Source organism: Temnothorax americanus, unplaced genomic scaffold (genome assembly GCF_048541705.1).
Source record: "Temnothorax americanus isolate GAGA-0224 unplaced genomic scaffold, ASM4854170v1 Scaffold151, whole genome shotgun sequence".
NCBI classification, from domain to species: domain Eukaryota; kingdom Metazoa; phylum Arthropoda; class Insecta; order Hymenoptera; family Formicidae; genus Temnothorax; species Temnothorax americanus.
Window position 1 is genome coordinate 169988 of NW_027509288.1, and position 9761 is coordinate 179748.

General features: G+C 30.9%; 1 long non-coding RNA gene across 1 annotated transcript; it reads left to right on the top strand.

Moving 5' to 3' along the window:
- The first annotated feature begins 1298 nt into the window (after window positions 1-1298).
- LOC143895312 (uncharacterized) lies at window positions 1299-7607 on the top strand. Its single transcript, XR_013256274.1, has 2 exons — window positions 1299-3803; window positions 3906-7607. It is a non-coding gene; the product is annotated as an uncharacterized LOC143895312 (long non-coding RNA).
- Window positions 7608-9761: the final 2154 nt, after the last annotated feature.

Genomic DNA, 9761 nt, shown 5'->3' on the forward strand with positions numbered 1-9761 from the left:
GTAATCGCTTTTTTAAGCAGTAGAATTGATATTTTTCTGGTGTATGCATGTGCACACATATGTACATACGTACGCACAAAAAAATTTTCTATGTTGTTAGGAAATTTTATTTCTATTTAAAAAGAGCGAAAAACTATATCATCGCTTATAGGACAGGGGCCCGGCGTTACTTGCCGCTCGTGCGTAATCATCGCCGCTTGTAGTAAACAACTGCCCGCGCGCCGACCGCGGGGCGGCCGCATCTCGCCGCGCGCTTGGATTTGGCGGTGGGCGGGCTAATACGTCGATTTTTAATCATTAATAACTCGTCAACTATTGCGAAAATTGTAAAATGGTACATGACTTTTCGACTCAGTTTGGCTCGCTCTATCTAAATATGAAAAAAGTACCAACAATTGTGGGGCACCCTGTATATATATATATATATATATATATATATATATATATATATATATATATATATATATATATATATATATATATATATATCTTTATGGTTTGTATAATGTCGGGACCATTTCGGAGGTGCAATAACACATACCAGGACTTTTGGCACATGCTGGGTCCGACCCAGTAATTTTCTATATGAAGGGTAACTTATCAGGCCCGGTACTAGTTTATACAAAGATATGTAACGTAACAAAGTAGGACCATGTTTCTTTCCTAACCATTGTGAATTATAAGGACCGGTACCGGTAATTAGATACATGCAATGTAAAATACTGGGACCTTCTTATCTGAACAATTTTACTGAATTAAGTTGTAACATCATTCTTCGAGCGTATTCTTTTTTATATATAAAATCCATAATGTTTAGAGAGTCCAATCAAGCTGTTTATATACTTATTTATGTATATTTAGCACATAATGAATTATTTATTCATAATAAAGAACATCTACCAATATTTTACTATTTAAAAAGAAATATACATCAAGCTACTAAATGTACAGTGTGCTTTCTAAAACGCTATCTTTTACTAAAAATTATGTTAAAAATAATTAAATCATTGTTACTGCGTTGCTTCATAAAGTTGTAATTATAAATTTAAATTAATCAATTTAATTAAAATTAGAATTTAAATAATTAACATCAATAAATAAACTAAACAATTAAAATGTTACGAGGTCCTACTTTTTGTTGTTACAGTAAAGAAATTGATTTCCATACAATCTTCTACGATGATACATTGCAGAAAAAAGTTTTCTTCACTGATTTCATTGATATAATAGCAAATAACAGGACTCAGACCAGTTATACTTTTCGAATAATTTCATGTTCGGTTACTTGAAATTTTCAAATATTATATTTAGTGCATTATTTAAGAAAAAACTCACGAAAATAATGAAAACATAAGTAAAAATTATAACTGAAAAAAAACTTTTACTAGACGTATCGTCACATGCGAGGACCAATTTCCACGATATAATGGATAATAGCAGGACCGACCAATTAAATTATTCTTCGACAAATTTTACGTATACTTCGCATAAGCAATATTTTATACAACACATAATTTAGGGATTAAAAAGCGAAAATGATGGACTGCGAGATACCAAGAGATTACAGCCAAATCAAAAGTTATACTCGTATCGTTACACGACGTATCGTTACATGCGAGGAGCGTATTTATCGGTGCAATGATAAATAGCAGGACCGCCCAGTTTAACTATTTTTTAATTAATTTCATCTATACGTTCGGTTATTATTTGAGAACTTGCAATATTCTACTCGGTGCATTATTTAAGGATTAACACACGATGTTGGCCCACAAAATACCGACAGATTACAGCCAAATCAAAACTTATTCTAGGACGTATCGTTACATACGTCGTAGAGTGTACATTTTGATTTGGCTGTAAGTTTTTGGTATTTTGCAGTGCAACATTGTCGCGAGTTAAACCTTAAATAATGCACCGAGTAGAATATTGCAAGTAAGTAACCGTACGTACAGATGAAATTAATGGGAAATATTTAAACTGGGCGGTCCTGCTATTTACCATTGCACCGAGGAAATCAGTCCTCACATGTAACGATACGTCGTAGAGTACAATTTTGATTTGGCTGTTAATTTTTGGTATTTCGCGGTGCAATAATTTCGCGAGTTAATCCTTAAATAATGCACCGAATAAAATATTGCAAGTAACCGTACGTGCAGATAAAATTAATTAGAAAATATTTAGAAAATATTTAAACTGGGCGGTCCTGCTATTTACCATTGCACCGAGGAAATTGGTCCTTGTATGTAACGATACGTCGTATATAGAGTAAAAATTTTGATTTGGCTGGCTAAGTTCTTGATATTTCGCGATGCAACATTTTCGCGAGTTAATCCTTAAATTATTAAGACTTTAATCGACTATACTATGGCAATGATCATAATCGTGGCAACGATTATAATCGTCATGACAAATCGTCACCCCGTTTCGACTATGAATTCTGGATCTTGTAAAATAGACGTAATTTAGATGCATATATTATAAGCATCCTAAATTTATTTATTCAGATAGGATGCTTATAATATAAGCATCTCAATTGCATCAATTTTAGAAGGAGCAGAATCCATGGTCGAAACGAGGTGACACGACAATTATAATCGTTGCCAGTATAGTCGATTAAAGTCTTAATTAGGTTAGTTATTGATTGGTATAGTAAATGTTACTTATTCGGTTTCAATCTTTAAATAATGCACCGAGTAAAATATTGTAAGTAACCGAACATACAGATAAAATTAATTAGGAAATGTTTAAACTGCGCGGTCCTGCTATTTATCATTGCACCGAGGAAATCGGTCCTCGCATGTAACGATAGATCGTAGAGTATAAATTTTGATTTGGCTCTGTAAGTTTTTTATATTTCGCGATGCACCGCGAAATACCAAAAACTTACAGCCAAATCTACGACGTATCGTTACATACGAGGACGGATTTCCTCGGTAAAATGATAAACAGGACCGCCTAGTTTAACTATTTCTTAATTAATTTCATCTGTACGTTCGGTTATTATTTGAGAACTTGCAATTATCTACTCGGTGCATTATTTAAGGAATAACACACGAAAATGTTGGTCCATGAAATACGGGCAAACTACAGCCAAATCAAAATTTTTACTCTAGGACGTATTGTTATATGCAAGGACCGATTTCCTCGGTGCAATGGTAAATAGCAGGACCGCTCAGTTTAAATATTTCTCAATTAATTTCATCTGTACGTTCAGTTGCTCGAGAACTTGCGATATTTTACTTGGTGCATTATTTAAGGTTTAACACACGAAAATATTGGCCCACGAAATACGGACAGACTACAGGCAAATTAAAATTCTTACTCTAGGACGTATTGTTATATGCGAGGACCGATTTCTTCGGTGCAATGGTAAATAACAGGACCGCCTAGTTTAACTATTTCTTAATTAATTTCATCTATACGTTTGGTTATTATCTGAGAACTTGCAATATTTTACTCGGTGCATTATTTAGGGATTAACACACAAAAATGTTGGCCCACGAAATACGGGCAAACTACAGCCAAATAAAAATTTTTACTCTAGGACGTATTGTTACATGCGAGGACCGATTTTTTCGGTGCAATGGTAAATAGCAGAACCGCCTAGTTTAACTATTTCTTAATTAATTTCATCTATACGTTCGGTTATTATTTGAAAACTTGCAATATTCTACTCGGTGCATTATTTAAGGATTAACACACGAAGATGTTGGCCCACGAAATACGGGCAAACTGCAGCCAAATCAAAACTTTTACTCTAGGACGTATTGTTACATGCGAGGACCGATTTCTTCGGTGCAATGGTAAATAGCAGGACCGCTCAGTTTAAATATTTCTCAATTAATTTTATCTGTACGTTCAGTTGCTTGAGAACTTGCGATATTTTACTTGGTGCATTATTTAAGGATTAACACACGAATATGTTGGCCCACGAAATACGGACAGACTACAGCCAAATCAAAACTTTTACTCTAGGACGTATTGTTACATGCGAGGACCGATTTCTTCGGTGCAATGGTAAATAGCAGGACCGCCCAGTTTAACTATTTCTTAATTAATTTCATCAATACGTTTGGTTATTATTTGAGAACTTGCAATATTCTACTCGGTGCATTATTTAGGAATTAACACACGAAAATGTTGGCCCACGAAATACTGACAGATTACAGCCAAATCAAACCTTTACTGTACGACATACACTGATTGTGAGAAAAGAAATGTTCTGCATTTTAGTAAATATTGGTTTGCATACAATTGTGACCCCATTTACTAAAATAAAGAAAATTTTCCTTTTTTACATTAGTACACGTGTATTTACTGAGAGAAAAGCATACTAAAATAAAAAGGAAAAATTTTTTTATTTTAATAAATAGAGTAACAGTTGTAGGCAAACTAATATTTATTAAAATGCAGAAAATTTTTTTCTCAGTGTCATCATTACATTTAAGAACTTTCCTCATTGCAATTTGTAAATAGTAGGATCGCCCAATTAAACTATTTGTTGATTGATTTCATCTGTATTGTCAATTACTGGCAATATTTTATTTGGTGCATTATTTAGAGATTCACACGTAAAAATGTTTGTCCGCGAAATATTAAAAGACTACAGATAAATCAAAACTTTTACTTTAAGATGTATCATTACATGCGAGAACTGATTATATCGGTGCAATGGTAAATAGTAGGACCGCCTAATTTAACAGAGAAAGAGAGAGAACATTAGACGCGTTCGGCAGACCAAGCCGCTCAGTAGCAGTCGAACGTGATTGGCTCTTACTTTTAGAACCAACTAATCAACGCAAAGTGTTGATTGGTTGGTTCTAAAAGTAAGAGCCAATCACGTTCGACTGCTACTCAGCGGCTTGGTTTGCTGAACGTGACCAATAAGACAAACTCAACAGTTGTGTCTGCTGAACGCGCCCAATGTTTCAAAGAATTATCTACGCGCTTGGAAGCTAGAATTTACAAATATAATAAAATAATGAATATATGAGAATTGTATTATTTCAATTTCCATATCTAAAAATACTACATATACTTTGTCTAAAAGTATATGTCAGAATATATCATAAATACGAAAGCAAGAATATTAATTCAAAAATTTCCATCAACGACGTAACGTCATATATGGGGTCCAATTTCTCCGAATAACAAAAATCAGTACCGGGCAATTAAACTATTACTATTTTAAATCTTGCCAAGATTTATGTGGTTTACACATATGAGCATATTGTTTTCATTATATAAATTAAAGAGTTCATTATCCGGTGGTAGGCTAGTTAAAAATTTGAAGATAAGATTTTAAAAATTTACATGAAAAATGTTGACTGCAAATTTTTAACTAGCCTACGAATAGACAATGAACGCTTCAATTCATATAATGAGAACGATTCGTTCATGAGACGCATAAATCTCGGTCAAATTTAATAAAAGCAATAATTTAATTGGCCGGTCCTGATTTTTGTCATTACATCGAAGAAATCGGACCCCATATATGACGTTACGTCGTTGATGGAAAATTTTGAATTAATTTCTTACATCCGTATTTATGATGTATTCTCACATATACTTTTAGACATAGTATTTGTACTATTCAGATATGGAGATTAAAATAATACAATGCTTATATGTTCATTGTTTTATTATATTTGTGAATTCTAACTTCCAAGCGTAGATAATCATTTGAATCGTTAACTTCAATAATATTTAATTAGCCTACGAAGCTAATGAATGCTTTAATTTACATAATAAAAATGATATGCCAATGAAACTTATACATTTTATTAAAAATTATCTAATAACCACATAGTTTAATCTGCTGAATCTGCTTTTCGTCGTTACATCCAAGAAATCGGATACTATAGTTGATATTATGTGATTGATGAAAATGTTTTGCTTTTTTTTATATATGCTATACCTTTGCAGAAGCTAGGATTCACAAATATATATTTGTATAGCATATATTAAAAAGCAAAGCATTTTTATCAATCACGTAACGTTAAATGTGGGGTCCGATATCTTCGATGTAACGATAAAAAGCAGAACCGGCAAATTACACTATTATTTTTAAATGATTTTTAACAAAATTTATAAGTTTTATTGGCATATTATTTTTTATATGTAAATTAAAGCATTCATCAGCTTCTCATAGGCTAATTAAATGTTATCGAATACAACGTTTCAAATGATTTATCTATGCTTGGAAGCTAGAATTCACAAATATAATAAAACAATGAACATATAAGCATTGTATTATTTTAATCTCCATATCTGAATAGTACAAATACTATGTCTAAATGTATATGTGAGAATATATCATAAATACGGATGTAAGAAACTAATTCAAAAATTTTCATCAACGACATAACGTCATATATAGGATCCAATTTCTTCGATGTAGTGACAAAAATCAGGACCGACTAATTGAATTATTATTTTTATTAAATTTGACCAAGATTTATGCGTCTCATGAACGTATCGTTCTCATTATATAAACTGAAGCGTTCATTGACTGTCCGTAGGCTAGTTAAGAATTTGCGGAGTCAACATTTTTCGTGCAAATTTTTAAAATCTTATCTTCAAATTTTTAACTAGCCTACGACCAAAGGATAAACTCTTTAATTTATATAATGAGAACTGTATGCTCATGTATGTGAACCGCATAAATCTTGGCAAGATTTAATAATAGTAATAGTTTAATTGGCCGGTCCTGATTTTTGTCATTACATCGAAGAAATTGGACCCCATATATGACGTTACGCCGTTGATGGAAAATTTTGAATTAATTTCTTACATCCGTATTTATGATGTATTCTCACATATACTTTTAAACGTAGTATTTGTAGTATTCAGATATGGAGATTAAAATAATACAATGATTACTTGTTCATTGTTTTATTATATTTGTGAATTCTATCTTCTTAGCGTAAATAATCATTTGAAACGTTGTCTTCGATAATATTTAATTAGCCTACAAAGAGCTGATGGATGTTGTAATTTAATTTACATAATAAAAATGATATACCAATGAATCTTATACATTTTATTAAAAATTATCTAATAACCATAGTTTAATCTGCCGAATCTGCTTTTCGTCGTTACATCAAAGAAGTCGGATCCTATATTTGATATTATGTGATTGATGAAAATGTTTTGCTTTTTTTTATATATTCTATACCTTTGCAGAAGCTCTAGGATTTACAAATATATATTTGTATAGCATGTATAAAAAAGTAAAGCATTTTTATCAATCAACGTAACGTCAAATATGGGGTCCGATATCTTCGATGTAACGACAAAAAGCAGAACCGGCAGATTACACTGTTATTTTTAAATAATTTTTAACAAAATTTATAAGTTTTATTGGCATATTATTTTTATTATGTAAATTAAAACATTCACCAGCTCCTCATAGGCTAATTAAATATTATCGAAGACAACGTTTCAAATGTTTATATCTATGCTTGGAAACAAGAGGATTCATAAATATATTAAAACAATAAATATATGAGCATTGTGTTATTTTAATCTCCATATCTAATAACTACAAATACTATGTCTAAAATTATATGTCAAAAATACATCTAAATACGAAACAAAAAATTAATCCAACACGATTAAATGTATTAAATGACGTAATTTAATATGTAAAGAAACACATAAAAGAGGAACTTCTGTCTCATATGTCATTTTTAGACAGAAAAAATAACACACTTGGATTTGTAGTGTACCAATAACCGGTACCTATTAGAATATATGCTATCATCTAGTCTATCTTCTTAATGTATCTTTAGAGTTCATTTTCTCCGTTTTCACAAACTTTGGGTTAGCCCATTATAACAACAAGCTCTTCAAATATCCTAATATACATTTGACGACTTTCTTCTTGTACAATTTTTAGAAGAATTGTAGAATTTTACAAATAATTTTAACAATATCTTTAGCACATAGAGAAATCTTGGAATGCAATTCACTTGTAATTTCTTTACGTTACGTATCCACAGTTTAAAGAAGTAAACTAGAATTTTTACGGTCCCATTAAATTACCATACAAAAGAAACTTCCTTTTTTTGATGTAATGTTTAATATAATGTATACAAACCACAATTAATTACGAAATACAATGTATATGAGTATCACAAAACTATGTATACTGCATTTTGAGTTATGTATATCATGTATAATCAGTTTTTAATGCATTTTTTAGTGGTACCGATAAATAACAAAGCATAAAAAAGGACTAAATTTTGATATATCTTTGTTTATAGCTTATACATATGAAAAATAATTACAAAATGTTCATTAAGATGTTGACGTATATCAATGTATACTTATGTATATGTTACTTATAGTTGGTCCTAGTATGTGTCAAACCATAAAGATATATATATATATATATATATATATGTATATGAAGTCGAGACCGAGGATTAATGAACAATACTATTATTATTATATAATAATAATAAAAAAATTATTTTGTAATTTGAAAATAATTTCTTATTTTTTTATGAGCAAATCGTTAACTTTCTTAAAATTCTTAGAAAATATGCGAATAATTTTAATGATTGTCAAATAATTTTTCTAGTTTATATGTATTACATAACAACTCATTTGCCTAAAAAAATAAAAATGCAAAAAGAGTTAGAAAAAAACCAGGACTCGAACTTGAGACCTTCAGCATTCTGCCGATCGTCTTATACTCGCTCGTTCACGTTTACTATTAAAAAATTGCTTCTACCGGCTCGATAGATTACGCACATGGAAACTTTAAGCAATTTTATTTAATTAATTATTTGACATTGGCACAAGTTACTATTACTACGTTTACGCGAGCGTTACTTCTGTAGTAACTTACGATAATTCCTTCGCGTAAACAAGATTTTCCTTCGCGTAAACGGAATTTTGTAGTAACTTACGATAATTTACTCCGCGTATACGAGTGATATATCGTAAAAGTTACTACAAAAGTTACGCTCGCGTAAACGTAGTAAATGTCTTGTAAAATACATATAGTAAAATTAAAGGACAATTTTTTGCAATCACAGTTCTGTGTATTTTACTTTTACGAATAGATTACGTACATATTATTGTTGCTCAACGGAAAACGCGAGCAGGTGGTGGTCTCTTTCGTCATGAGATAATGTAAAAAATTTGTTTTTTTAATATTGCAATAATTTTAATCTGTATAAATTAAAAAATATATAAATAGATAAAGCTCGTATGTCTTAGTTAAAACAAAAGCCAATAACCGAACAACAGGATTCTAAATATTATAGTTTAATATTCCGTCAAAATAACTGTATAGCGCCTTGTGCATTCAGTCAAGGAAATGAATCATTTAATAATATTGTCGCCAGTAAGCATCCTAAGAATCGTCACTATACGCTGCATCAGAATCATTGCACTGGAGGGTGGCTACAGCCGTCTGCCAAAAGAACCTCGGATCTCAAATATTTTAAAAGTTAACGAAAAAGCTTTTTTGCTTTCACCCAATCACGAAACTAAAAAATTCCGTACGGCAAAAGATCTGATTCACGAGCGCAAATTAAAACACCTCAAGACTATCGAAATAAAGCGAAGAATACTTTTTGCAAAACAACGTTGATTTAGTAAAGCTATACTGCTACAGAAAACCGAGAAGGTATCACGTATCAATCAAATTGTGGTTTTAATACTATATCTTATTTTCAGAAATACTCGGTAATTCATTGTTTTCTTTTATTATTTAAAATAATTTTACTATATTTTCTTTTAATGTT